This window comes from Macrotis lagotis, chromosome X, assembly GCF_037893015.1.
Source record: "Macrotis lagotis isolate mMagLag1 chromosome X, bilby.v1.9.chrom.fasta, whole genome shotgun sequence".
Classification (NCBI taxonomy): Eukaryota; Metazoa; Chordata; class Mammalia; order Peramelemorphia; family Peramelidae; genus Macrotis; species Macrotis lagotis.
Genome location: NC_133666.1, coordinates 298560511 through 298587018, shown reverse-complemented (window position 1 = coordinate 298587018; position 26508 = coordinate 298560511). Strand labels below are relative to the sequence as shown.

The 26508-nt window shown below is 35.7% G+C and overlaps 1 pseudogene; it reads left to right on the top strand.

Annotated features, from left to right (window-relative positions):
- Positions 1-24689: 24689 nt before the first annotated feature.
- LOC141498791 (stathmin pseudogene) lies at positions 24690-25392 on the top strand (annotated as a pseudogene).
- The last annotated feature ends 1116 nt before the right edge of the window (positions 25393-26508 follow it).

Here is a 26508-nt window from a genome sequence, read left to right as displayed (position 1 = left end):
TTTTCATTACATGAAGATTATGAGTATTTAGCATTATGCCCTTTATTAAAATGCTTCTTCGTTGTTTTTTTATTATATCAATGACATGTATGGATAATTGTGGGCAGCAGAGGTTCATGACAAAGCTCCATGTCCAGAACTACTTATTAGTTTTTCATTTCAAGAACATTTTGGAGTCCACATTTGTTATACAAGGATTTGCCATCTGTTAATTTTTGAAAGATAATGAACAACTAATGTACAATTCTATTTAACAAGTCATGATTTCCTAGGAATTTTGTTAGTGTTATCTTCCTGAGTTTAAATCTGACCTCAGACACTCACTAGTTAACTCTGTGATGCTGGGTAAGTTATTTAGCTCTTCTTGCCTCAGTTTCCTCATCTTTTAAAATGAACTGGAGAAGCAATTGAAAAAATACTCATGTATCTTTGCTAAGAAAACCCCAAATAGGGTCAAAAAGACTCAATCATATCTGAACATGACTGAACAACAAATATTTGCAGCCTGTAGTTTTATACCATATAATTTCTACTGTTTCATTGGATAGGGGCATGGATGAGTACATTCAGGCTCCTTATAAATAAGACTTCTGGATTTGGATTTAGGAATATCTGGCTTCAATTCCTCCCTCAGATACTTATTGGACTTGTGACCCAGGGCAAAGAATTTAAGCTTTCTGGACTTCAGTCTCATAATCTATAAAATTAAGAAGGAGTTGATGTTATTTGGAGATTTTTATCAAGGTCTTAATGGAATCAATCTACTTTCATGTCTCCTGAAATCTGTGTGGCACATATAATGTAATGATCTTCATACTGATCTTCAAGCAACTTCTTGTCATGAACAATAGTGAACATGATAATCAAGAGTTCTATTAAATTATATTTCACCTTGCTTAATCCCACCAATTTCTTTATATCTCTAAAAGCAAAAACACCTATGATCAGTCTTTCCACTTAGTTACAACTTCCTTTTGTTTCTATTTTTATTTATATTAAGAATATCAACCCTCACTGTTAGCCCATTCCTGTAATCACTGTGCCCAGAAAAATGAAGGTAGCAATTTTTTTTTTTATTTTGGAACTCTGAGCTGTAGTATAGTTATTAAAGTAAAACAGGTACCAGTACCAAGTCTGCCACAAATATAATGAGTCAATGATAGCAAAGAGTCACTAGTCTCCCCATGGAGAGGTCAACCAGGCCAGGATGGAAAAATAGAACTGGTGAAAGCTTCCATGCTGATGAGTTTTGGGTGACAATAAGATAAGGAGACACAACCAAGAGAAAGGGGTTGAGGAGGATAGATAGAAAAGAGAAGGTAGAAGGATGTATAGATGATACAGATAGAGAGAAGTGGGTTGGAAAGGTAGATAGATGAAGGAAGGAGAAGGATGGATAGATAGATAAACAAAGAGAAAGACAGACAGACAGACAGATGGGGAAGGATATATAGGTACAGCAGGAGGGAAGGCTAGATAGAATAATAGAATAAAGAGGGGAAAGATGGTTAGATGATAGGTACATAGAAGGAGAGTAGGAGGTAAGGGTAGCTAGAAGAGAAAAGAAAAAAAGATGGATAGAGATTAATATTGACATAATTTCCTTCATTAATGTGACTTCTAGTAGTTTCCAGTGATCATCAGACAAATTAGCTCACATCTAGAATATTAACATCTGGATTAATTCTTATTAATGGTCTCAAAACTGTGTTTCTTATTATTCATGATCTCCTTTTCTAACTCTCTGTTATCATTCTCCAGAACTCTTTAGGGAATTACAAGGATTCAACGTCATTTTGTCCCTTTATTTCTTGGCTTGCCATGGCCATAGAAATTATCAGCAAGTCATCAGTCTTCTGGTGTTGAGCCTTTTCAACCTTAGATGAACTATTCTCTCCTATCTCAAATTATCACATATGTGCCTTTATGTTTTACATATGTGTTTCCTCTCTCCTATGCAATGTAATATATCAGCAAAGTTAGGGATTTTTGTTATTCTTTTGTCCTATAAAGAGTAAGAGCTTAGTGAAAGATTATTAGACTGGATTGAGTCCTTGGTAACAGGAATAATCTTTTATTAGGAACATACTGACCCTCTTGCCATCAGAATATAACATTCTAATGTTTTTAATACTCTTATTTGTTTCTAAGAGAGCATGTTGATTAAATAGTAAAGTACAGGAAGGCTCATCTGAAGCACTGGAATTGATATTCAGTAGAAGAAATATCATAAATGAAAGCAAACTATGTTTCCACAGTAAAATAAATTTCTTGAGGGCAGGAACTATCTTACTTTTTTATTCATATCCCCAGTGTCAAGTAACAAGATCAATAAATAAATGCTTGCTGATTAATTAAAAATTCATTATTATATCTTGTGTCTTTCCATTCAGTGGAGTAGCAGAACAAACAAATAACTTCACTAGTTCTAGCCTTTATGAGTCTATTTAGTTACTTTCTTGCATAACCATAAGCAGATATAAAATTTGTAAGCCTCTATGAAGAGATCATATCTATTTTTTTGATGTCTGTAAAAGGCAATGGGGTTAAGTGAATAGCCCAAGGCCACACAACTAGGTAATTATTAAATGTCTGAGGTTAAATTTGAGCTCAAGTCCTCTAGACTCCAAAGCCCGTGGTCTATCCACTGTACCACCTAGCTGCCCCCAGTTATATCTATTTTAAGCTTCAATACCTTACCAGTTTTCCAATATAACGCATGACATTAATTATTTTAATTTTTTGTCTATTACTATTTTCTTTCTAATAAGGTAACATAAGCAATAAACAGCTATTTAGTCATCTTCATGATGACCAATGTCAATAGGGGAATTGTATTCATTTTGCAGTGGGGAAAGGGAATGCAATTTTCAGTGGAGGGCTCTCATCTCTAGGATTTAAACTTTAGTTTTCTTTAAAAGATCCAGGTTAGGAGATGAAAATTCCTTTTCTGTTTCAAGCACTACTTTGACTTTGGTACTAAAATGTTGTTGCAGAGTTCTCTTGAGGCAGACTGTTAGCAATGAGAAGGCTAACAGTGTCTTAACACCTTAAGGTCTATCACCCCTACAAAACCCTTGTCACTTTACTTGAATTGCAAATTCCCTGGAGAGCTCACTCTAATGACCCATTTACAATAAAGCTTTTAAATTAGATTTCAATCTTAATTTCACTTGAAATGTTACCCTAGAGTAATCATTCCATTATAAATCATTTTATTTGATTTTATAGAGTTGCTCAATTACAAGAGACATATTAAAACAAAGTAAAGATAACTCCAGAAAAAAAGGAGACAGAGGCAGAGTCTGTATGACTTGGGAAAAATGTTACCAGTCAGGGCAAAACTTTGTCAGTTATAAGCTGCACAATGTCTTACAGTACTTGAACTGTGGTATATTGTATACCAGAGATAATTGGTATACTGTCGGGATTTCAGTAGCTATCAGGAATTTAAACTTGAGAAAGATAGTGAGGAAAAAAAGGGGGGATAATCCCATGTCATAGGTAAAGGAATAATTTAACTTTTAAGTTACAGTCTTATCCTGGAGGGATTCATCTTTATTGATTGTGATTGCCACTTCAGAGATTAATTTTCTTTTTTAAAACTATTGCATTATTTTTGAAAGTGACAAAATTATGCAATTGATGTTAATTGGATGAATAAGTCTTTCTTACACCCATGCTTATTCTCTGTGGGATTTGTGAATTAGAAGAAGGCCATTTTGCAAGTTTTCCCTGATAGTGCTTTCTCAAATGACATGGGAATTAGAGTACAAAGACATGACTTTTAGAGCCTGGAGAGGCCTCAGAGATTTCCCAGGCATCAATGGGGTGAAATAAGAATGTGCCTCACTCCCATGCTTTTTAGCAAGATTATCAGATGCCTTCAATGAGGATGAACATGGTATCAAGGTCAGCTCTTGGCACTGATGGTAAATTCTTTGACTTGAAAAGGCGACAATGTAGCCAAGACCAAGTGGAGGAGTGTTGGTGCATGGTCTTCTGTTTGCAGATGATTGTCCACTAAATGCAGCCTCTGAAACTGAAATGGAACAAAGTATGGATCAATTCTCTGTTGCATGTACTAATTTTGATCTAATAATTAGTGCCAAGAAAACACAAATGCTGCATCAGCCAGCACCACACCATCCATATGTGGAACTATGAATTACAGCAAATGGGGAAGTTTTGAGTTCTGTGGACAAGTTCATTTTCTTCATCAGGTCCTTTCCAAGGAGGTTCACATTGACAATGAAGTTGACATTGGCATTGCCAGAGCTAGCTCAGTATTTGGGAGACTCCCAAAGAAAGTATGGGAGAGAAGAGGTTTTAAACTGACAACGAACTGAAGGTCTACAGAGCCATTGTGCTGAGCTCATTGCTATATGCCTATGAAACCTGCACAGTCTGCCAGCACCATGTCAGGAAACTGAATCACTTCCATGTAACTTGTCCTAGGAAGATTCTGAAGATCACCTAGCAGGAGAAGATCCTAGACACTGAGGTCCTATATCGAGCTAAACTGCCTAGCAGTCCAATATTACTTCAAAGAGTGCAACTATGATGGACTAGGCACATTCCAGCTGTATGCTGGTCAAAAATATTTTTATGGAGAATTCACACAGGGCAAGCACTCACATGGGGGCCAGAAGAAGCAATTCTGAGACACCCTAAAGGTCTCATAGAAGAATTTTAGAATTGAGTATAGCATGGGAGACACTGGCACAGGATCGCCCAGCATGGCATGCCCTCATCAGTGAAGATGCTGTGATCTATGAGGAAGGCAGAATTGAAACAGCTCAAAGAAAATGTGTTATACAGAGGTTTGCAGTACCCACCAAAGAGTTCACATGGACTATCTGCCCAACCTGTGGAAGAGCATTCTGAGTTCTTATTAGTCTAATTACCCACAGTCAGACACACTAATTTGTCTCAAACATAGTGATGTCATTTTGATCTTCTTAGATAACAAAGGACAAGAACCACAACTACCACATAATCTTTAGATTAGGAAACTGGTTTGTTCTCCATCCATTCATTGGTTTGTTCTATTAAAAATCAGGAACAATATAAGTTCACAATATTGCTTTTGAAATATTAAGAAGCATATAGAGCTGCTATAAAAGTGAATAAGAGGCAGCTAAGTGGGCAGTGGATAGAACAGCAGTCCTGGAGTCAGGAGGACTTGAGTTCAAATCCAACTTCAGACACAATAATTGACTGGCTGTGTTAACTTGGGTGAGTCAACTCCATTATCTTAAATAAATAAAATTTAAAAAAAGAGAGAGAATCATGCAGTCACAGTGGAGATGAACATTCACAATCGTTTTGTTTTCTGGTGGGGGAAAGAAAGAAAATAACAGAAAGAAATTCCAACAACTAGTTTATGGCAGAGCCAAGAACAAAAATCAGATCTTCTGATACCCAGCTAAGTGACATTTTAATTATATTCCACTGTGTTGAGAGCTTGAGGATGTTGGCAGAGACTGTTTGTACTACTTGAGGTTATGCAAGAAGCATTAGAATCCTTAATGTTGGTATTAGATATGGTGTGAAAAAGTGACCCCTGAGAATAAAGGAGAAATAATTTGATAACTGTGTCCTCAAAAGGAAGGCATGAGTAGAGAGGAAAAAAAAAGAGGAACATGAGTCTGAAATGTGTGTGTGTGTGTTTGTGTGTGTGTGTGTGTGTGTGTGTGTGTGTGTGTGTAGGGGAAGATAGTAAGTTGAGAAGGTATTATATGCATTAGGGAGTAAATAGAAAAAGGAGGGGAATATTAAACTATATTTGAGGATCCTTGCAAGTCACATATTGATTTAGGAAAACACATATTAACAGATTATGTTGCATTTTATTTTATTTATTTTGCTAAATATTTCACAGTCATATGTTTAAAATAAAAATTTTATTGATATTTTCTATTTCTTCTATTACCATGGTATCCTTTGTATCTCCTCTTCCCTTCCCAGAAAGCCATCACATAAGACAAATAGCATATTTTAAAGAGGAAAAGTCAAAAACATTGATCAATACATTGAAAAGGTCTGATAATAAGTACAATGCTAAAATTTGTGGACCACCCACCTCCATAATAGAATGTTTGGTGATATCTCATATCTCTTCAAGTGATTCCCATATGACCTTAATGATTTTGTCAATTCACTTTTTAATTTATATGTTGTTCTTTCCTTTACATTATTGTAGTGTGTATTTTGGTTTGGGGCTCTACTGACTTTGCTCTGCATTATTTCATTCAGATATTTACAGAAATGCATAAATTCTTATAGCACATTAGTATTGTATTACATTATGTACCAGAATTTGTTCAGTCATTCCTTAATTTCAATTCCTATTTTTCAGGAAAAGTAGTTATAAATATTTTGGAATTTATTGGAACTTTTTTCTTATTGATGACTTCCTTTCCATACAAACTCAATAATAAAGTCTCTTTCAAAAGGTATGGATATTTTAGTCACTTTATTTGCATAATTTCAAATTACTTCCCAAAGTTGTACAAATTTTCAGTACCACCAAAAATGTCTTATTGCACCTGTATTTCCACATCCACTCCAACATATTTTGTTCCATTTTGGAGTATCATTTTTTGTCATTTTGTAGGGTATGATATGAAACCTCAGGATGGTTTTGATTTGTGTTTATTTTATTAGTGATTTAGTACATTTTTTAAATATAGTTGTGAATTCTTTGTAGTTCTTGTACTGAGAATTATTTGTTCATATTCTTTGATCATTTATTTATTGAGAAATTGCAGTTAGTCCTAGATAGACACAATAAATGTCTAAATATTAGGTATCCAAGATACATATATATATATATATATGTGTATACATATATTAGAGAAATTTAATAAAAATATGTTTCCACTTCAATCACTCTCCTTATCTTAGAAGCATTAAGATTGTCTATGCAGAAACTTTTTCAATTTCCATTTCCAATTTTTGATATAGAAACATTGCTATTCTTTCAGTTATTTTATTTTAATATTGCTTTTTAAGTGGACTTTTTCTATTGATATATATGTGTGTTTGTGTGTGTGTGTTTGTGTATACTGTTCACCATTGATCCCTAGTACTTATTCTTTCTTTCCCATTACCTAGTCTTATTTCTTAATTTCTAAGCTTAATTTTTCTTTCCAAAGAAGACTTTTCTTGCTCTCTTCCTTATCTTCTATTTCTTATAATTCTAGTCTAGAGTGATCTTCACTCTGACTCCTGACCCCTATAATTATCTGACCTCTCTCTTTCCTCTTTTTTCTTCATGCAATTAAACAAAGAATTCATTCTAGACTCCTCTCTCTAGGTTCTTTCCACCACTTTTTATAGGTTTTGCCCTAGGGTTTCCTCTTTTCCATTGTACCTCCCTTCCAGGATAATGGAAGGTGTCATAGAAAATACTCACCATTGATAGGGTCACTCCTTCCCTGTTTATGTAGTCAATTATTGTTTTATATTCTCTTTTTTAACCTATTCACCCCCCAAGATTTCCTGGGAAATTTCCTCTCTGTGATCCCTGTTCTCCTACTTGTTTCTTTATCCTAATTTTATTTTCTTTTTATTTTTTCCCATTATATGCAAAAACAAGTTTCAGAAGTTGCTCTCTGGAGTTATGAATGATACAAACTTTCTGGAGACCAATATGCAACTATGCCCAAAGAGCAATAAAAATGTTCATACCCTTTGAACCAGAAATTCCAATTCTAGATCTATATCCAGAAGAAATTATCAAAATAGGGAAAAGTCCTACATGTTCAAAAATTTTCATAGCAGCTCTTTTTGTAGTGGCAAAAAACTGGAAATTGAGGGGGTGCCCATCAATTGAGGATTGGTTGAACAAGTTGTGGTACACGAAATCCATGGAGTACAATTGTTCTATATGAAACAAATGCTTGAACTCTAGAGAAGCATAGAATGATTTATAGAATCTGATTCTGAGAGAAATGAGTAGAACCAAGAGAACAGTATATACATCAACAACAGCATTGTGAGAAGGACTGCCTTGATGGAAGCAGCTCCTCTCAGCAGTCCAGAGAACTAGGACAACTGTATTTGACTGACCATGGACTATATTATCCCCATCCAGAGGAAGAAAAACAAAACCAAACACACAAACACACACACACACACACACACACACACACACACACACACACACACAACAATTCTTCTGAATCTGATAAAACACTTTATAAAAAAAATGATCTCTTATGTATCTCTTTCCATTAATCCTAATTCCTCATGACAAAAATTAGTAATTTGTAAACATATTTATCAAAATATGTATATACAATGCTAACTTGACTGTGTGCCGCTGGGGGGGGGGCAAAGGGAAGGTGTAAAGAAATATTTTAACTTAAAAATATACATGTGCATATGGATGAAAATAAATAATTTTTTTTAAAAGTTGCTCTCCTTCTTCAGGTTGCTTAAAGGCACTTCAATTCTTTTCCCAGGACAAGTAGACTTTTCAAGCACCAGACCTCATTCTGTATAAGGGTTTCATCTCCCTCACAAATCATTCTCTTCTTTTTTCTTTTTTCTTTTTTTTTTTTTTTTAGGTTTTTTCAAGGCAAACAGGGTTAAGTGGCTTGCCCAAGGCCACACAGCTAGGTAATTCTTAAGTGTCTGAGACCAGAACTGAACCCAGGTTCTCCTGACTCCAGGGCTGGGGCTTTATCCACTATGCCACCTAGCCACCCCTAACAAATCATTTTCTTCAACCCAAACTCCTTTACCTCCAAAGAAAATCTCTTTCCTGTCTCCCTATTTGATCTATTTTCTTCCTCACCTTACCCCCTCTCCTGTAGGCTCTTCCTAAGACAAGAATTTACCTTCCCTTTCTTGCAGGAGAAGTTGGTGCAGTCAATATATCATATTTTTCTGTGTATAAGATGCACCCTTTTATGAAAAATTTGGGATCTAAAAACTGCAAACCTCTAATAAAATTGTTGTTGATTTTTTTTATTTGCATTTCTAACGTTTTCATGCTTGTCTTTGTGCTCATTGTTTTGCATTTATTACTGGTATATTAGGTTAAATTTTGCCACATTCTGCCCAGAAATGGCTCAGAAAAGATTTCCATCCAATGCTGAATTCGAGTTAAAAGTTATCCAGTTTGGGCAGGTAGGTGGCACAGTGTATAGAACACCATCCCTGGAGTCAGGAGGACCTGAGTTCAGACACTTAAGAATTACCTAGTTGTGTGACCTTTGGGAAGTCATTTAACCCCATTGCCTTGCCAAAAAATAACTGTGATCCAATTTACAAAAGGGAATGTAAATCCTGCTGCTGAACATCAGTTTGGTCTTCCTCCAACTGAGAAAACAATCCAAAACTGGTTAAGGGAACAAGAAACCTTACTGAAAATGCCATGGCAGAAGAAGCCAAAAGACTGGATTTACAGGGGCAATTGAAGAGATGGATTGAAGAGCAAAGGGAGATTGGAATTCTTGCATCCACAAAGGTAGTTCAGCAGGAGGTCAGAAGAATTGCTGATGAAAAAGAAGTGACTGATTTCAAAGGAGGACACAATTGGTGCTTCAGGGTCATGAAAAAGAATGAATTAAGCATGTGTCCATGCACCAGATTTGCCCAAAAGATGCCTGAAAGCTATGAGCAGAAGGTTCTTGGATTTCATGATGAATAAAACTTGAGTTCAATAACTTTATATAATTCATTTTTTCCCACATTTTGGACCTCAAAATTGAGGTGTGTCTCTTACATGGGGAAAATGATAGATTGAGAGTTCTTGTGAAAGTGAAAGAATTCACAACTAGCCCTGGAGTTGAAATAGCTCAGAATTTTCATTTAGAAAGACTACAAAGTTTACAAATTATAACCTTTTTTACTGCAAAGAAAACAAGCTGCTTATAAGCAGCTTTTGAGGAATAACAAAGGACTAGGTGAGGTACTTGAGTGAAAAAGGGAAAGGAAAGAGACCAGAAGACCTGGCTGGGCTAAGCTTGGAGTGAGAACCAGGCTATGGAGAGGAACCCTTAAGCTTGAGGACAGGCTGAATTACACAGTTTTATGTGAGACTGCCTGAGGGTTAGGGAGAAAGAAATAGATACCATAATTCTCCAGTCCAATAGACCTGGAATCACCTGGTTCTAGCTTATAGAGAGAATGCCCATTGTTCAAGGAAAAGAGGAAAAGAAGAAGAGATCTTCTCTTCTGGAAACCATTACTTTCCATACTGGTTTAAACAATGGTGGATCTTGGGAAGTGATATAGCCCCTGGCTCCAGGTATTCTCCAAGGAATAGCCAAGACTGTACTCATTGCACAAGGATGATGATACATGCACTTGTCTTTCTTGTCCCAAAGAGTGTGATCTTTAAGTCCAACATGTCATTTTCCATGTCCTGTATCACCTTCATTGCTAGTATTTGATTTGACCCAGGCTCTTCACTCACTCTTCTCTATTTCCCTCGTCCCCCAGGACAGTTTCACCAAGTTCTATTCATATTGCTCCCTTTCTACTTTTTCATTGTTACCTCAAGCAGGTTTCCACATCCTCTCTGATCTCCTTTGGTACATTTAGAAGATGATTCATATTTTTCCATATTGCTCTTATTATTTTTTGTTGCATTTATTCATTCCTACATTTCTGATATTTGGGGTGTTTCAGAAGTAAATAATCTCTTCAGATCTTATTTTCTTTCTTAAAAAATGTTTTAAATTTTTTATTGATACCCATCTTTTGTCTTTTATAATAAAGCTCAAATTTGAAGGATAGGCCCCTTAGACTGAATTCTGATCTGTATTGCTCCTTGAATCATATTATTCCATTCCCTCCTTTTTTTTTAAATGGGGGTGGAATATTCTTGCATAATCAAAATATCCTTTCCTTTGTATTGGAAGATTTTTTTTTCCTGATGGCTTATAGAACTTGTTTCTGAATAGAATTATTAAATTTAACCACTATGTGTCTCAAAGTTTTTGTTCTTAGCTGTTTGTTTTTTGTTTTTTGTTTTATATATTTCTGAGGGTGATATGTGAATTTTTTCTATTGGATTCTGAACACTTCTCTTATTTCTTTTACTATAATTTTAAAGTTTTTGTTTTCTGTAAGGTTCTTCTGGCACCTCTTTGATTCTTAGGTTTTCTCTGTGTAATGAGTCTTCAAATATGTTTTGCTTGAATAGTGAACATATTTTCTTTGTTTTTTTTGCTTCTCTTCTTCTGTGTTGTCTTTCTCATCTGTCTATTTGCATTCCTAATCTGTTGTTTCCTCTTTTGTTTCTTTGTAGACTCAAGTAATTCCGGTAATAATTTTTGCTGTGCTATAAATTTTAATCTCATGTTCTTGTTTCTCTTTTAATGGTATGTTATAATGTCATGTTCTCTTCAAATTCCATAAGGCCCTCTGTCTGATCAAATGCTGACTCATTTACCTTTATTTTGATGTATTTATTCACAGATACCTGAAATTGTTGACTAGTTCTAGAGGCCATATTTCCTTCTGTTGTTGCTATTTTATCTGTTTATGCTCAAGTTCTTTGAATATTTTTCTTCCTAAAATCTTTCATACTTTTAATCTTTCCAATCTTTATTTTCCTTATCTTCCATTTTCTGACTCTTTCCCTTCTATTGTGGTTTTCTCGGGGATTAATATACCTACACTGGGAAATTCATAGTCCACCACCATAAACCCTGCCCCTGTGCCACCTAGCTGCCAATGCTTTTAAGTACCTGTCCTCAGGAGATGTTTTGCTCCTGAAGGTTGTGGCCAACATGGGTGTCAAGACTCAGGGAAAGTTCCACAGCCTGGAGATCTGCTCTCTGTGTCACTGGAAAGATAAAGGGGGAATCCAGGGCACTTTATAATATTTTATGCAAGATTTTGTTGTTTCCTTGAGTCTACAAATATAAGCCCATTGCTGGTAGCATCAGAAGTGAGGGAGCTGGAGTTGAATAAGCTCAGTTTCAGCAAATATCAATTCTTTGTGCAGGGTTGTTTGTTTTTTGTGACTTTGTTTTAACTTTCTGCAGCTGTTTCCATGATATAGAATACTCAGAATCTGTCCTATATCATGGAAACACCTGAAGTTGATGTATCTTAGATACATAACTTATATTTTAAAGAGCTTTGAAAGATAATGGGGAATCTGATAAAATGTCTTGTCTCTAGTCCTCTCAATTATGTTTTAATCTGACTCAGGTTACCCCTAGGAGTACTGCCAGCAGCATGGTTGACACCTCTGAGTATTTGCAAGATAATAAATAATATACTAAGTTAGAATTCTACAGGTTCAGTGTCTACTCAACATTTTGCATGAGTGTGTTTGTGTGTGTGTGTGTATGTGTGTGTATGTGTGTGTGTTTGTATAGAAAGGAGAAAGAACTGAATATAGGATATATGAAAGTTATTTTTTTTATCTTTGACCTCCTTGGGACAGGTCCCTAGTAATAAAATTCTTGGTTCTAAGGATAGGAAGTATTTTGGTGTCTTACTGGAATATATCTAAGTTATTTTCTTGTATGTTTAATCTCATTCACATCTAATTAACAATATTAGTGATACTCTCTTACCACAACCCCTCCAGCAATGATTATTTCCTTCTTTATCATCCTTGCCCCATTTATTGGCTAGGAAATATATACTTACAGCCGAAATATATACTTACAGCTGAATTCTCTTGTGATTAATGATCATTCTTTCATGTGGCTGTTGATAATTTATGCTTCATCTTTTAAAAATTACCTGTTTCTATCCCTTGACCATTCATCAACAAGAGATGTTCGATGCAAAGATTTTCCCTACATTAAAATTTTCTATTCTCATTCATTATATATGAATATTTATTTATAAAAATTTTATAATTTATAGTTATGAAATTTCTTCAAATCACAATTCTAAAATGTTTTTCCTTTTGTCTCTTTTTTCAATGAATTGACCTTTATATATAGCCACTACTTTTTATAAATTACAGTCATAGATTTATAATGATAAATATCTACTGACTCTTTCAGTTTGTAATGGAATATTTTTTTAAAAGGCACTCGATTGGAAATGAAACATATTTATATTTCTTTTGAAAAAAGGGGAAAACAAGACTGCAAGAGTAATGCTTAAACTACTTGAGAAAATTTTATATATTAAGGATAAATTATTTTAAAATCCTATTTGTGAATTCTGGTTGTGCATAATTTACCAACAGTCTCATTTCACTTTTCTCTTCTACAAATAGTATAGCACCATAGAAAATTATGGAAGTTTTATCATTTTGATCATAATAGTGGGAAAAGACAGTTCTTACTCTTTAGTAGTTCAAAATCTAATTGAAGAGATAATACATTTGGAAGATTTCAGTACAAGTCAGATGGAAAGATTCAAGGATCCTTAGGTTACAACAGTAAAACAGATGGCAAGGCCTATTCTTTAATGTCATTTACACTGATGAAATCATATCAATTTTGGCTGTTGAATCATTTTGCAGTAATAAGACCTTTCTTTTCTTCAATAGATGTGGTTGTAGTACTTGTACAAGAAGATGCCAGGATGCATCTTCAAAAAAATTCCCAGAATGATGACTATAGGTACTAGGTCATTGTTATGAAGATCCTAACATATAGGACACACTGTATTCATAAAATTCTATGAAAATATAAAGTATTATTCCCAATATATGGATGGGAAACTGATGCTCAAAAATTATATTATACAAAATTCAATAGCTAAAATATTGACAAGTCATCAGTCTTCAGATAGTCTAGGACTATTTTATTATGCCAGTTTCTGTCAAGTTATAATCAAGGCCATGTACAACTTCCTCAAGCATTCTAATAGTACCAAAGCCTTTCAGTAAAAACCACACTATTAAATGAAATGAAGTAATAAATTTATTTACTTCATTTCTGCTATATTAGAATATCTAAAAGCTGTTGTTTATTTCTCTAAAGTGGCCTGCATCAGCAGAAAAGCCAACATGGAACTAATCAGAATCATTTCAAAGCTTCCTATACTCCAGGGCACATCCTTTCCTCTTCTCTGCTCTCCCAGATTTTCATGCCCATTGCAACTTGCATCCTACCCTTACTCTATGGGAATTTTGAATGTTCTTCTCAAATGTGAGCCTCATTGGGAAGCCTCATCTTTTGAAGTCATTGCCCAACAAATATAAGTTATATCCATGATCATAACTTCCACACTATAAAAACAGACCCAGGAAAATAGTTAATGGTTGTTGTATATTTTTGCTTAGCATTAAAGCAACATCTTTGAGCATAATTGAATTGAGAGTATTGAGCTCCAGCATGTAAACTATTACCTACCTTGAGGTCAGAATTATTTTCTCCCTCTTTCTTCAGTGAATGGGATTGGGTGTTTGCTCTATTTCCACACTGATGATTTCCACAAAATTCTATACAACATTATCATCATCACATTCCTGTCACGATTTTCCTGTCATCATCATCATCACATTCTTGCCACCATTTATTTCTGATTCCCTAGTCTTACATCATGAAAGCTATTAGAGTCAATGAAAAGGACTCAAGGCAGATTGCTCTTGAGGGCAGATTGGAATGTCTTAATTCCATCCTTAACTCTTTCTCCTAATCTTGTCCCCATACATGCTGGGCTCAAGTTCTATATTCTATTCAAAATTCTAAGGGAATAAAACATTTTACCATAAATAACAATGAATATTGCTTCACTGATAAAATTTGGAATAACAGAGCAAGGCATGTTTTAATTGTGAAGCGGTAATTACTTGCCTAAGGTGAATATTAGTTTACTCAGCTTTCCTGATTCTTCCCTCTTCCCCAACCCTATTCTATTTTATTATACATGTATGCAGACTCATTTAAATGCTTTGAAGTTCAGGTTTATTTCACTCTTTATCATCTTGATGAGTGGCCAAGGTTCTCCCAGTCTCCTTCCATATGGTGTTGCTGGTTGTATACAATCCATGGAAAAAAATTCTTATTTAGCTAAGAGGTAGCTTAATGATGCCTATTATTTAAGAACTTCTAACCTACAATATTTCCATTTCCAGGCAGTGGCTTAGGCCAAGTCCATAAAACAATGAAGAAGAGCACATGGGTCAGTGGCAATAATATTGGCAAAAGTAGAAGAGAACACAATTTTTGGAAATATACATCAAGTTGATTCCACAAAGTTTTCTGATATTATACCAGAGCAGCCATAGTATTAGCTAAAGTATTCATGACTGAAGAAAGCATAAAATGGAATGGAAGAATCAAGTTGGCTTGTTCTTTTAAAATAATTTAAGTATAACTTATTAATTACTCCAATCTCTTTGTGTTTTGGTTTACCCTATACCCTATGCCAAATTAATTATCTCCTTATTTTTCTTTCATTATGTTGCTCCTTTGCTCAAAAACCTTCACTCACTACCCATCCTTAGAGATTCATAGCCAAATTCATTACCTATCCAGCAATCTTCATGATCTGATACCAGTTTGCCTTTTTTAGTTTTCTAACAAATCTATTCATATTTTTATACCATGGCTAAACATATCTAATAAATGGTCCCTCTATACCTACATATTGATTGCCTATCACTCCCCTTATGCATAAGTTTCAGTGACTCCCTATTGTCTTGAGAATAAAACACAAACTCCTCTATTTGGCTTTTAAAACTCTTTACAATTGTTAACAGTGTCTCTTCTAATCTCATTATATATTACTTCTCTTTTCCCAATTTTTCTTCTATCTCCCTTGCTTGACTTTTCATTTTATTTGAGCTCTGTCATCACCTGAGCCCAACTTCTATATTTCTTGGAATCTTTAGATGCAGAAGTTTGGACTTTGTCATGTTTCAGATTGAGTATTTTGGTCCTCCATGGGACCAAAGTATTTGTTTATGGTCAGGTTCCTTTTTATCTGTTTACTCATTTCCCCAGCCTGTGCCTGGTTTTGGGGTGCTTCCTGAGCTTTTGAGTATTATTGAGACACCTCCACAAGGACCTCAGTGTGTGAGGCTCTGACTGCTCTCCTGGTCTATGAATGATCACAAACTCACCCCTTTGCCACAGGGCTGTGGGGGGGGGGGGTTCCTGCTCTATGGGGGACCTAGACTGAGACCAGGATCTGAATGTGGTAAGAGCCCCATAGTCCTGTTCCAGGGACAGAGGATAGACCTCAGCAGTCTCCCTCCACTATCTTACCTTTGGTGGGCTGAGCACTCAGGGTACAGCTGCCTGGAAGCTCCTGCTGGGCAACTCCATGGGCCACTTCCATTTCCTGGATGTAGGTTGCCACCGCCACTGCAGCTACCCTGCTGAGTGCCACAATCACACCAAGGTTCTGGGCTTTGTGCTCGCTCTGGCAGAGGTCTCCCTGATGATCTTCCAAGTTGTGCTTGGTACTCCTTGGGGTGCAGGTCAGGAAACTGTTTATGCTGCCAGGAGCAGCCCCTCCCAGGCACCTTGGGACTATTCCCAGGAGGCTGAACTTCCTTCGCTCTGGTGCAGCCACCCCTCTAATCCCATCGAACAGTTTTCCACTATTTTCCGGGTTAATTTAGGCTGGAGAATTGCCTCATTGGATATGTCTGTGGGTTCTGTCTCTCAAAAATTTAATCAGAGTCATAATTTTAAGGTTTTTGAAATATTTTAAAGAGAGGACCTAAGAGAGATTCTTCTCCTGCAGCTATCTTAACGCTGCCCCTTATATATTACTTCTCTACCCACATACTTTATTTTTTTATTTTTTTAATTTTTGCAAGGTAGTGGAATTAAGTGATTTTCCAAAGGTCACACAGCTAGGTTATTATTAAGTGTCTGAAGCTGGATTTGAACTCAGATCCTTCTAACTCCAGGGCTGGTGCTCTATCCACTGTGCCACCTAGCTGCCCCTACCCACATACTTTATAATACAGTCAAAGTGTCCTTGCTATTCCCCCACATGATGCTCCATCTCTTGTCTCTGATACTCTAAACTTGGAATGCTTATAATGTAATCATTCTTCACTTTCCCTTCACAGAATCCCTTACTTTAAAACTCAATTTAAAGACCATATTCTAGGTAAAGGCTTTCTTGAGCCTCTCTTCTTCTATTGTCCTTCTTCCCTAAACCACTTCACATAGATTTTGAATGTACTTATTTATGTACATCATTTCCTTTTCAAAATATAAGTTCTTTGAGAATAGTCTTGTCTTGATTCTTTGTATCCAGGGTGTCCAGCACAGTGTCTCTGGAATACTGAAATAATATAAAAAAATGCAATATGAACAAATTTAGAGAATTCACCCTAGAAGTTCACATGGACTATTTGTGCCTAAAGCAATGGTACAATAAATATGGTATGGCAGAAGGGACTCATTAAGAATAAATGATTGCAAATAAATTTCTGTTTTTTTTCTTTTTTAAACAGGTTTCCTAGATTGTTGGATCTGTGAAATACAAATGATACAACAAATGCACGTTTTACCAAATCAGTTGAAAGGGTCTCATGAGATGTTGATAGACACAATGGAGAGTTGGTAGATGACTAATGATAAGCTTAGGCAAAGTTGGAACTAAATGAATGACTGATTACAATGGAGTATGATTAATGATTCAATAGTAAACTGAAGAAATGTCTTTCTAGAAGAAGGCTACTGAGTTTGCCTTGCTCAAAATAGTTATAAATTATTTAACTAAAATGATAATTGTAATGCTCATCAAATCTAATCAAATCTGGATCACTGAAACCTGGAAATGATTACAAATACAGGGGAACATGGAAATCAGATATAAAAAAGATTTTGAAAGTTTACAGTGATGGACCCAATTTAATAAGATGAAATTGTACTGGGATGACTACAATTCTATACTAGGCAATAAACTGTGGTTGGACAGCATTTCCTTTGAAAAATATCAGGGGTCTTTTGTGGACTGAAGATTCAGTTTGAGTCAATAGTAGGTCAATGGGCAGAGCAAAAATGGTGGAGTATAAGATGAAACCCAGTTGAACTCTTACAACACTGCTCTCAAAACAGTTTTAAAAACATAAAATTTTAAAATGGCAAAGTCAACAAATATCAGAGAGAAGCATTTTCAAGTCTAAGAAAACTGAAGAGATTCACAAGAGAGATCTGTAACATTGGGGTAGGTATAGACCTGAAACTTGTCAGGAGTACCAGTGGTGAAGTATAATAGCAGAAGAAGCTTTGAAAGCTCTCAGGTCAGAAATAGTAAGAGGGTCAGACTGATCAGAAAGAGATTATTGACAACTCATTGTTGACAATGGATGCAGCTGGCACAGGTTGACAACTCTATTGCCCATAAGCATTTCTAGGTTGTAGTTCCAGGATGGAGAGAAGAGGTTTTGATCAGTCAAAATGCACCAGGGGTAAAGGTAACAGTTTCAGCATAAAAAGAGGACTAGTGGGGGCAGAGACAAGATGGTGGCATGGAGGCAGGAATTCCCAGAAATTCTCCTCCAGAACACTTCAAATGTCTTAAAATTATGACACTAAGCAAATTCTAGAGTGGTAGAACCCACAGAAAGACTGAGTAAAACAGTTTTTCAAGCCCAAGACAACTTGGAAGATCTATGGGATGGGTCTGCTCCACCAGGGTTAGAAAGGGCCTCAATGCAGCAGGGGATGCACTGTGATGGAGAGAATCAGCTCCAGCCTTCCAGGAAAAGCTCACGGGTCCCTGGGGGTGCCTGGCTTTGTGGCAGCAGGAGCAGTTACCAGAACTCTCAGTCCAGGGATCCCAAAGACAACTTGGAAGGGCAGTAGGGAAATCCTGCCACACCAGAGTGAGCGCAGAGCCCAGTGCAGTTCAGACCTCAGCAAAGACTTGCCCCTGGGAACTGGAAGCAAACCTGTGGAGCTGCCCAGCAGCTGCTTCCAGACTGCTCAGTCTATAGACAGTGAGGGTGTTGGGGGAGACTGTCAAGGTCTCTCTGCTATCCCTTGGACAGGACTCTGCTTCTCTTCCCAAGCTCAGATCCAGGTCACACTATAGGGCCTCATACTACCATAGCAGAGCAGGGACCCTCCTCAAAGTTCAAGACCAGAGGGAATACTTGTGATCATCCATAAGAAAGAACACAGACCAGGAGAGCAGTCAGAGTCTCTCATAAGACCTTGAAGGAAGGAAGGTTCCTTAGAAGTTTGGGAAGTACATAAAAATCCAGTCATAAACTGAAGAGATGGATAAACAACAGAAGAAAAAAGAATCTTATCATAGTCATTTACTATGGTCCCATGGAGGATCAAAATATACACCCAGAAGACAACAGAGTCAAATCTTCTGTATCCAAAGCCTCCAAATATAATAGAAATTTGTTTCAGGCTATGAAAGAGCTCAAAAAAGACTTTGAATATCAAGTAAAGGAGGTAGAGGAATAATTGGGAAAAGAAATGAGGGCAATGCACAAAAATCATGAAAACCAAGTCAGCACATTGATGAAGGATATGAAAAATTACCCAAGAAAATAACATGTTAAATACTGGTTTAGTTCAAATGGCAAAAGTCATCCAAAAGGTCATTGGGAAAAAGAATACTTTAAAAAGAATTGTCCAGATAGAAAAGGAAATAAGAAAGCTCTCTGATTAAAATAACTCCTTCAAATGTAGGATGGAGCTAAGGGAAGCTGATGACTTTATGAGAAATCAAGAAACAATGAAACAATAAAACAAAGCTAGAAGAAAAATGTGAAATATCTCATTAGAAAAACAACGTACTTGGAAAACAAATCCAGAAGAGATGATTTTAAAATTATTGGGCTACCTGAAAGTCATGAGCAGGAAAAGTACCTAAACTCCATTTTTAAAGAAATACTTCAGGAAAATTGCCCTGATATCCCAGAAGCAAAGGATTAAATAGAAATTGAGGGAATGCACTGATCACCTCCTAAAGGAGAGGAAATGGATGGAAGAAAGGACATGGGAGGTAAGGAGGGGACCTAGGTGATAGAAGAAAATGAAGATCATAGGAGAGGTAAAAGGAGAAAGAGAACAGAATAAATGGGAGTAGGGAGGATTAGAATGTAGGGAAATATAATTAACAATAGCAACTGTGGGGGAAAATATTGAAGCAACTTATCAGATGAACTTATACTAAAGAAAGTGATCCATACCAGAGACAGAATTCATGTTATCTGAACATAGACTAGAGAACATTTTTTTCTTTTTCTCTCATTTTATTTTTCCTTGAGATTTCTCTGTCTCCATGGGGGATAGGGAGGGTTATGGCTGTTTTTAAAAGAAGACTATTTTAGTAATGTGAAAAATAAACAAATTAATTAAATGTTTAAAAATGAATGAAGAAAAAAAGTACTAGCACTTGTGGTCTTCCTAGATAAAAACCAGAGTGCAGAACAGGAGAGTAGAGGTCATGCCTCTCTCCAAGGGCAATACTACCAAAACATAAAAAACTTGCAGACTCAAGAATTAGTTCTGAAAACAGTACCATTGTCCCAATGCCTCCTCACTCCCAAGTGAACAGAGTTCAACTTTAATATAAAATTTAAAGTCAAGAAATAAACTGAAAAAAAATGAACAGAAAACAAAAAAGAACTTGATTGTATAAAGTTACTATCGAGGCAAGGAAGACCAAGGCATAAACTTAGAAGATGAAAATTATTTAAAAACAGCTATAAGCAAAACTTCAAAGAAAAGAGCTCATTTAACCCAAGTTCATCAAAAAAATTGTAAGAGGTAATGAAAAAAAGGTGAGTGGCAAAGGAAGAAATGGGAAAAGAAATGAGAATGATGCAAGAAAGTTATGAAGAGAGATTCTATAGCTTTATAAAAGAAGCAAAAAAATACTGGTGGGGGGAATCACCTAAAAAAAGCAACAAACAGAATTAGCCTAATGGTAAAAGAGGCACAAAAATTCACCAAAGAAAAGAATTCCTTAAAAAATAGAATGGGGGTGGGGTGGCTAGATGGAGCAGTAGACAGAGCACTGGCCCTGGAGTCAGGTGTACCTGAATTCAAATCTGGTCTTAGACACTTAATAACTCCCTAGGTGTGTGACCTTGGACAAGTCACTTAACCCCATCACCTTGTAAAAACAATAAAAAAGCAGAATTAGTCCAGTGGAAAAAGAAATACAAATGCTCCCTGAAAAAAATAATTGCTCAAAAATTAGAATAAGGGAAGTAGAAACTAATGACTCCATAAGACTACAAGAAACAATAAAACAAGGACAAATGAATGAAAAGATATTAAAAATATAAAATATGATATTTGAAATGCAATTTATCTGGAGAAAAGATTGAGGGAAAATAATTGAATAATTATTAGATTACCTGAAGGTCATCCTAACAAAAAAAAGTTAGACATCATATTTCAAGAAATTATCAAGGAAAACTGGTTCAAAATCTTGCATCAAGAGAGTAAAGTATAAAGTTAAAGTATTTCCCAATCACCCTCTTAACAAGAGCCTAAAATGCAAGCTCCCAGGAATGGTATACTCAAATTTCAGAGCTCCCAGATTAAGGGAAAGAATACTATAATCATTCAGAAAGAAAGAATTCAAATATCATGGACATAGTCATACACAGCAAAACATAGTAACATCCACTTTAAAAGAACAGAGGTCGTGAAACATGATCTTACAAAAGGCAAAGGAACTACAACAAAGAATTATCTTCCAACAAAGCTTCAACAGTCCTTTGGGGGGGGGAATGAGGGGGCAAGGGAAATGGACATTGAATGAAATAGATAATATTTAAACATTACTGATAAAATAACAGAGCTAAATAGAAAAATCCAACATTCAAAAAAGAAGAGTTAAATTTCATTACTGTGGGAAGTAGGTTCATGTAATCACTAAGAATTTTAGCATTGTGAGGTAGTTGGAAGGAATTTGTGTAAACAGAGGACCTGGTTATGAGTCTGTTATGTGGGGATGATCTTCAAACAAAAAATGTAGGGATTAAGAAAAATAATCCCTGGAAAAACGAGGAAAGGATATATAGAATGGGTTAAATTTTTTCATATAAAGGAGGAAAACAAAGAAGAGCTTTTATTATGTAGGGGAAGATGGGAATGGGAGATACTTGAGTCTTATTCTCATCAGAATTGATACATAGTAAAGAATCTCTTTCTTTCTTTCTCTCTCTTACCCCCCCACTCCCTCCCCCCCACATACATGCACACACGTGGTTGTAGAAATCTATCTTATGCAATAGGGAGTTAGGAGGAGAAGAAGAAAACAGGAATGGGGTAGGAAATACACAAGTTAGTGAACATTCTGTCCATGTAAATGGGGAGAGCTAACTCATTAAATGGAAGTGGTTAACATAGAGGATTAGAATCTGAAATCCAAAATTAGGTTGTATATAAGATATACATTTGGGACAGAAAATCTCATACAGATTTGAAATGAAGGATTATATTAGAATTTATATTCTTTAGTTGAAGGGAAGAGGACAGGGCTAGCAATCATAATCTCAGACAAAGCAAAAACAAAATCGAACTAATTGAAAGATCTAAAGAAGAAAACTACATTTTGTTAAAAGGTACCATAGACCACAAAGTAATATCAAAATCTTTTATAGCAAATCTTTCTGATTAAGTTCTCATTTCTTAAATATATATAAAGAACTGAATAAATTTATAATAAAGGCTATTTCCAAATTAATAAAAGAGCAAAGGGCATGAACAATTTTTCAGAAGATAAAATGAAAGCTATGTCATATGAAAAAAATGATTTAAATTTTTGTTGATCAGAGAAAAACAAATTAAAAACTTTGAGGTAACCTCTCCTATCAGAAATGATAAAAGCTGAAAGGAATAAAGGAAAATAGGCACATTAATAAACTTGGTAGAAGTGAACTCATCCAACCATTCTGAAGAACAATGTGGAATGATACCCAAAGAGTTGTAAAAATTAGCATTGATCCATAACTACTACTACTACTACTAGGTCTGCTCCCCCCAAAAAAAATCACAAGAAAAAGAATCATATGTACAAAAATATTTATAGTTGTTCCATTTTTGCCAAAAAATAATTGGAAATTGTGAGAATAATATACAATTGAGGAATAGCAGATGGCAGATGATTGTGATGGAGTACTACTGTGCTATAAGAAATGATGGGAAGAGTAGTTCCAGAAAAAAAAATATGGCAAGGAGGCATAGGCACTGATGTAAAATGAAGTGAGGAAAACTGGAAGATTTCAGTGCACTGTAGGAGCAATGTAAAGGTGATCAACTGTGAAAGACTTGGCTAGTCTGATCAATACAGTGATCCAAGACAATCCCAAAGGGCTTATTATTTTAAAAAATGCTATCTACCTCCAAAGAGAGAAATAGAGAAAACTGGTGAACTCTGAATGCAAATTGAAGTATAATTTCCTTTCTTTGTTTCTTACTTTCTTTTTTGATTTTTTTGTGAAGTAGTTAATATGGCAATGCATTTTGAGTGATTTTATAGGCATAATGTCTATGATTGATATCATATGTTTTGCTTTTTTCTGTGGATGGCAGAAGGGTGGAAGGAAATGAGAGTATATGAACGCAAAATTTAAAAAGAAAAGAATGAAGTGCAGAGTTAACATGCATAAAAAGTCAGAGATTCACCTGTGTTCTTCCCATTATCTCTTTGAATACCTTTAATAATGACATAAAATAATTTCTGGAGTAGCAGAATCCACAAAAGGAAAAGGTAAAATAACTTTCAAGTCAAAGTCAACTTAAAAGGTCAGCATGAGAATCTGTTGCATATGGATAGTAGTGGGGCATAATCCAGTGGAATCTGACGAGCTCCAGACTAAGCTCTGGCAAATCAAGACCATACCTTAGGAATGACTGAATCAGTAGCGGCAATAGTTGCTTTCAGAGTCCTCAGCCCATAAATGATAAAATGGTTGATCAACTGGTAAGTAGGTGACTTACAGGAGACTTCCTTGCTAGCACTGAGGTAGGACTCTATTACTTTACCCATTCTTGGATCTAGGTGGCAGTCCAAGGGCAAAGAGGAACACTAGAACACCAGAGCTTGAGAGCCCAGTGAAGTGAGGACTATCCTTCTAGTTCCAGGGCAGAAAAGAGTCCTTGTGGTTACTCACAGGCCAGAGCATGGACTGGAAAGTTGTAAACACACCTCTCCAGGGATAGCTAGGTGGTGCAATGGATAGAACACTAGCCCTGTAGTCAGGAGGACCTAGCTGTGTGACCTTGAGCAAAACACTTAACCCTATTGCCTAAAACAAATAAAAACACACACCTCTCCTTAGATCATAATACCTTAAAAGATTTGAAAACTTACAGTCTATGCAAGTATCAAGTATGCATAAAACACCTGAAGTTTGGGACAGTGTACCTTCTATCCTGGAATTGGAGCCCTAAAAATGAATAAACAACAGAAAAACATTCTTATTACACTAGGTTAATATGGTAACAAGGAAGATTAAAGCACACCCTCAGAATAGGATAACAAAGTCAAAACTTCTACATCCAAGACCTACAAGAAAATTAAGAATTGATCTCAGGTTATAGAAGAGCTCAAAATTTTTTTAAATTAAATAAAGGTAGAAAATGAGAGTGATATAAGAAAATAATGAAATATGACTCAACAACTTGCTAAAAAAGGCACAAAAATACCAAAGAAAAAAAACACCTTAAAAAATAGACTAGGCTGAAAGGTTAAAGAGGTTTAAAAAGTCAATGAGGAAAATTGTCTTCAAAAATATAATTGGTCAAATATTGAAAATTACAATTCCCTGAAGAAAATAATTCCTTAAAAAATAGAATTGAGCTGTTGGTGCTCTGAGTGTGGCCGGGGGGCTCAGAGCGAGCAGGGTTTTCTCCACCATGTGGATTGTCTAGAGTACACTGCCAGTCTCTTGTCTTCTATTCACCATGGCATCTTCTGATATCCAGGTGAAAGAATTGGAGAAGTGTGCCTCAGGATAGGCATTTGAGCTGATACTTAGTCCTTGTTCAAAAGAAGCAGTCCCAGAATTCCCCCTTTCCCCTCCAAAGAAGAATGATCTTTCCCTGGAAGAAATTCAGAAGAAACTAGAAGCTGCAGACGTAAGACACAAGTCTCATGAAGCTGAAGTCTTGAAGCAGCTAGCTGAGAAGTGGGAGTATGAAAAGGAGGTGCTTCAGAAAGCAATTGAAGAAAACAACAACTTCAGTAAAATGGTGGAAGAAAAACTGACCCACAAAATGGAAGCTAACAAAGAGAACAGAGAGGCACAAATGGCTGCTAAACTGGAGTGCTTGCGGGAGAAGGATAAGCACATGGAGGAGGTGAGGAAGAACAGAGAGTCCAAAGACCTCGCTGATGAGAATGGAGCTGACTAGCTGGCCAAGAGCTGGCTTCTCCCCCTCCTGAGCATCCAAAGACTGACTGGCCAGTATCACTTTTATTTGATTCCTCCTGACAAATATTCTAGAAAATGATCTGGAGCTTCAGAGGTAGATCCGAACCATACAGATGTTGTTTGGGGGGCAAAGGGGGAGAAACTACAAGTGTTTTGCTCTTTTTCTAAAGTGTTGAAATCTTTCTAACATGGCTATTTTTCTTGTTGCATCTTTTCCATTCCAGTATGCTCGGTGCTGGGTTAATGGCTAGTACTGCATTGGCTCTGTGAAAACATGTTTATGAAAAGAATCTGTAGTACGCTTCTTTCCAGCTGTTAGATGCTGAATATATCTGTCTGTTCACTTTTGAAACCTGCCCTTTGTCCCGGTCTTTCCAGATACTACTGTACTTCAATGGTTAATAAAACTGCACAGTGCTGTTTAAAAAAAAATAGAATTCAGGAAATTGAAGCTTATAATGATTTTATAAAAAATCCAGAAACAATAAAACAAAACCAAAATAAAATTAAAAAACCTAGAAGACAATATGAAATTTCTCATTAAAAACTAATTGTTCTGGAAAATAGATCCAGGAGAGATAATTTAAAAATTATCAAACTACTTTAAAACCATGATCACAAAAAAAGAGCCTAGTCATAATCTTTCAAAAAATTATCAAGGAAAGCTGCTCTTATATTCTAGAACTAGAGGGTAAAGTGGAAATTGAAAGAATTTACTGATCACCTCCTATAAGAGATCCCAAAATGAAAATTCCTAAGAGCATTATAGCTCCAGAGCTACTAGTTTAAGGGGAAAAAAATTGCCAACCACCAGAAACAATTCAAGTAGCATGGAGCAAAGTCTGTATAACACAAGATTTTACTTCGACATTTAAGGATTGCAGGTGTTGGGATATGATATTCCGGAGGACAAAAGTGTTCCTGTGTTACATCCAAGAATCTGTTACCTAACAAAATTGAGTATAATCCTTCAGATGAAAAATATGGACATTAAATGAAAAGAGGACTTTCTTGATGAAAAGATTAGAGATGAATATAAATTTTGACTTTCAAATACATGACTAAATAAAAGAATAAAAAAAAACAGAAAGAGACTTAATAAGGTTAAACTACATTCTTACATGGGAAGAGGATATTTGTAACAAGAGCTTTCTCATTATTAGGGCATTAGAAGGAGTATATACAGACAGAGAGCAAAAGTGTGATTTGAATATGAATGAATGATATTTTAAAAATGG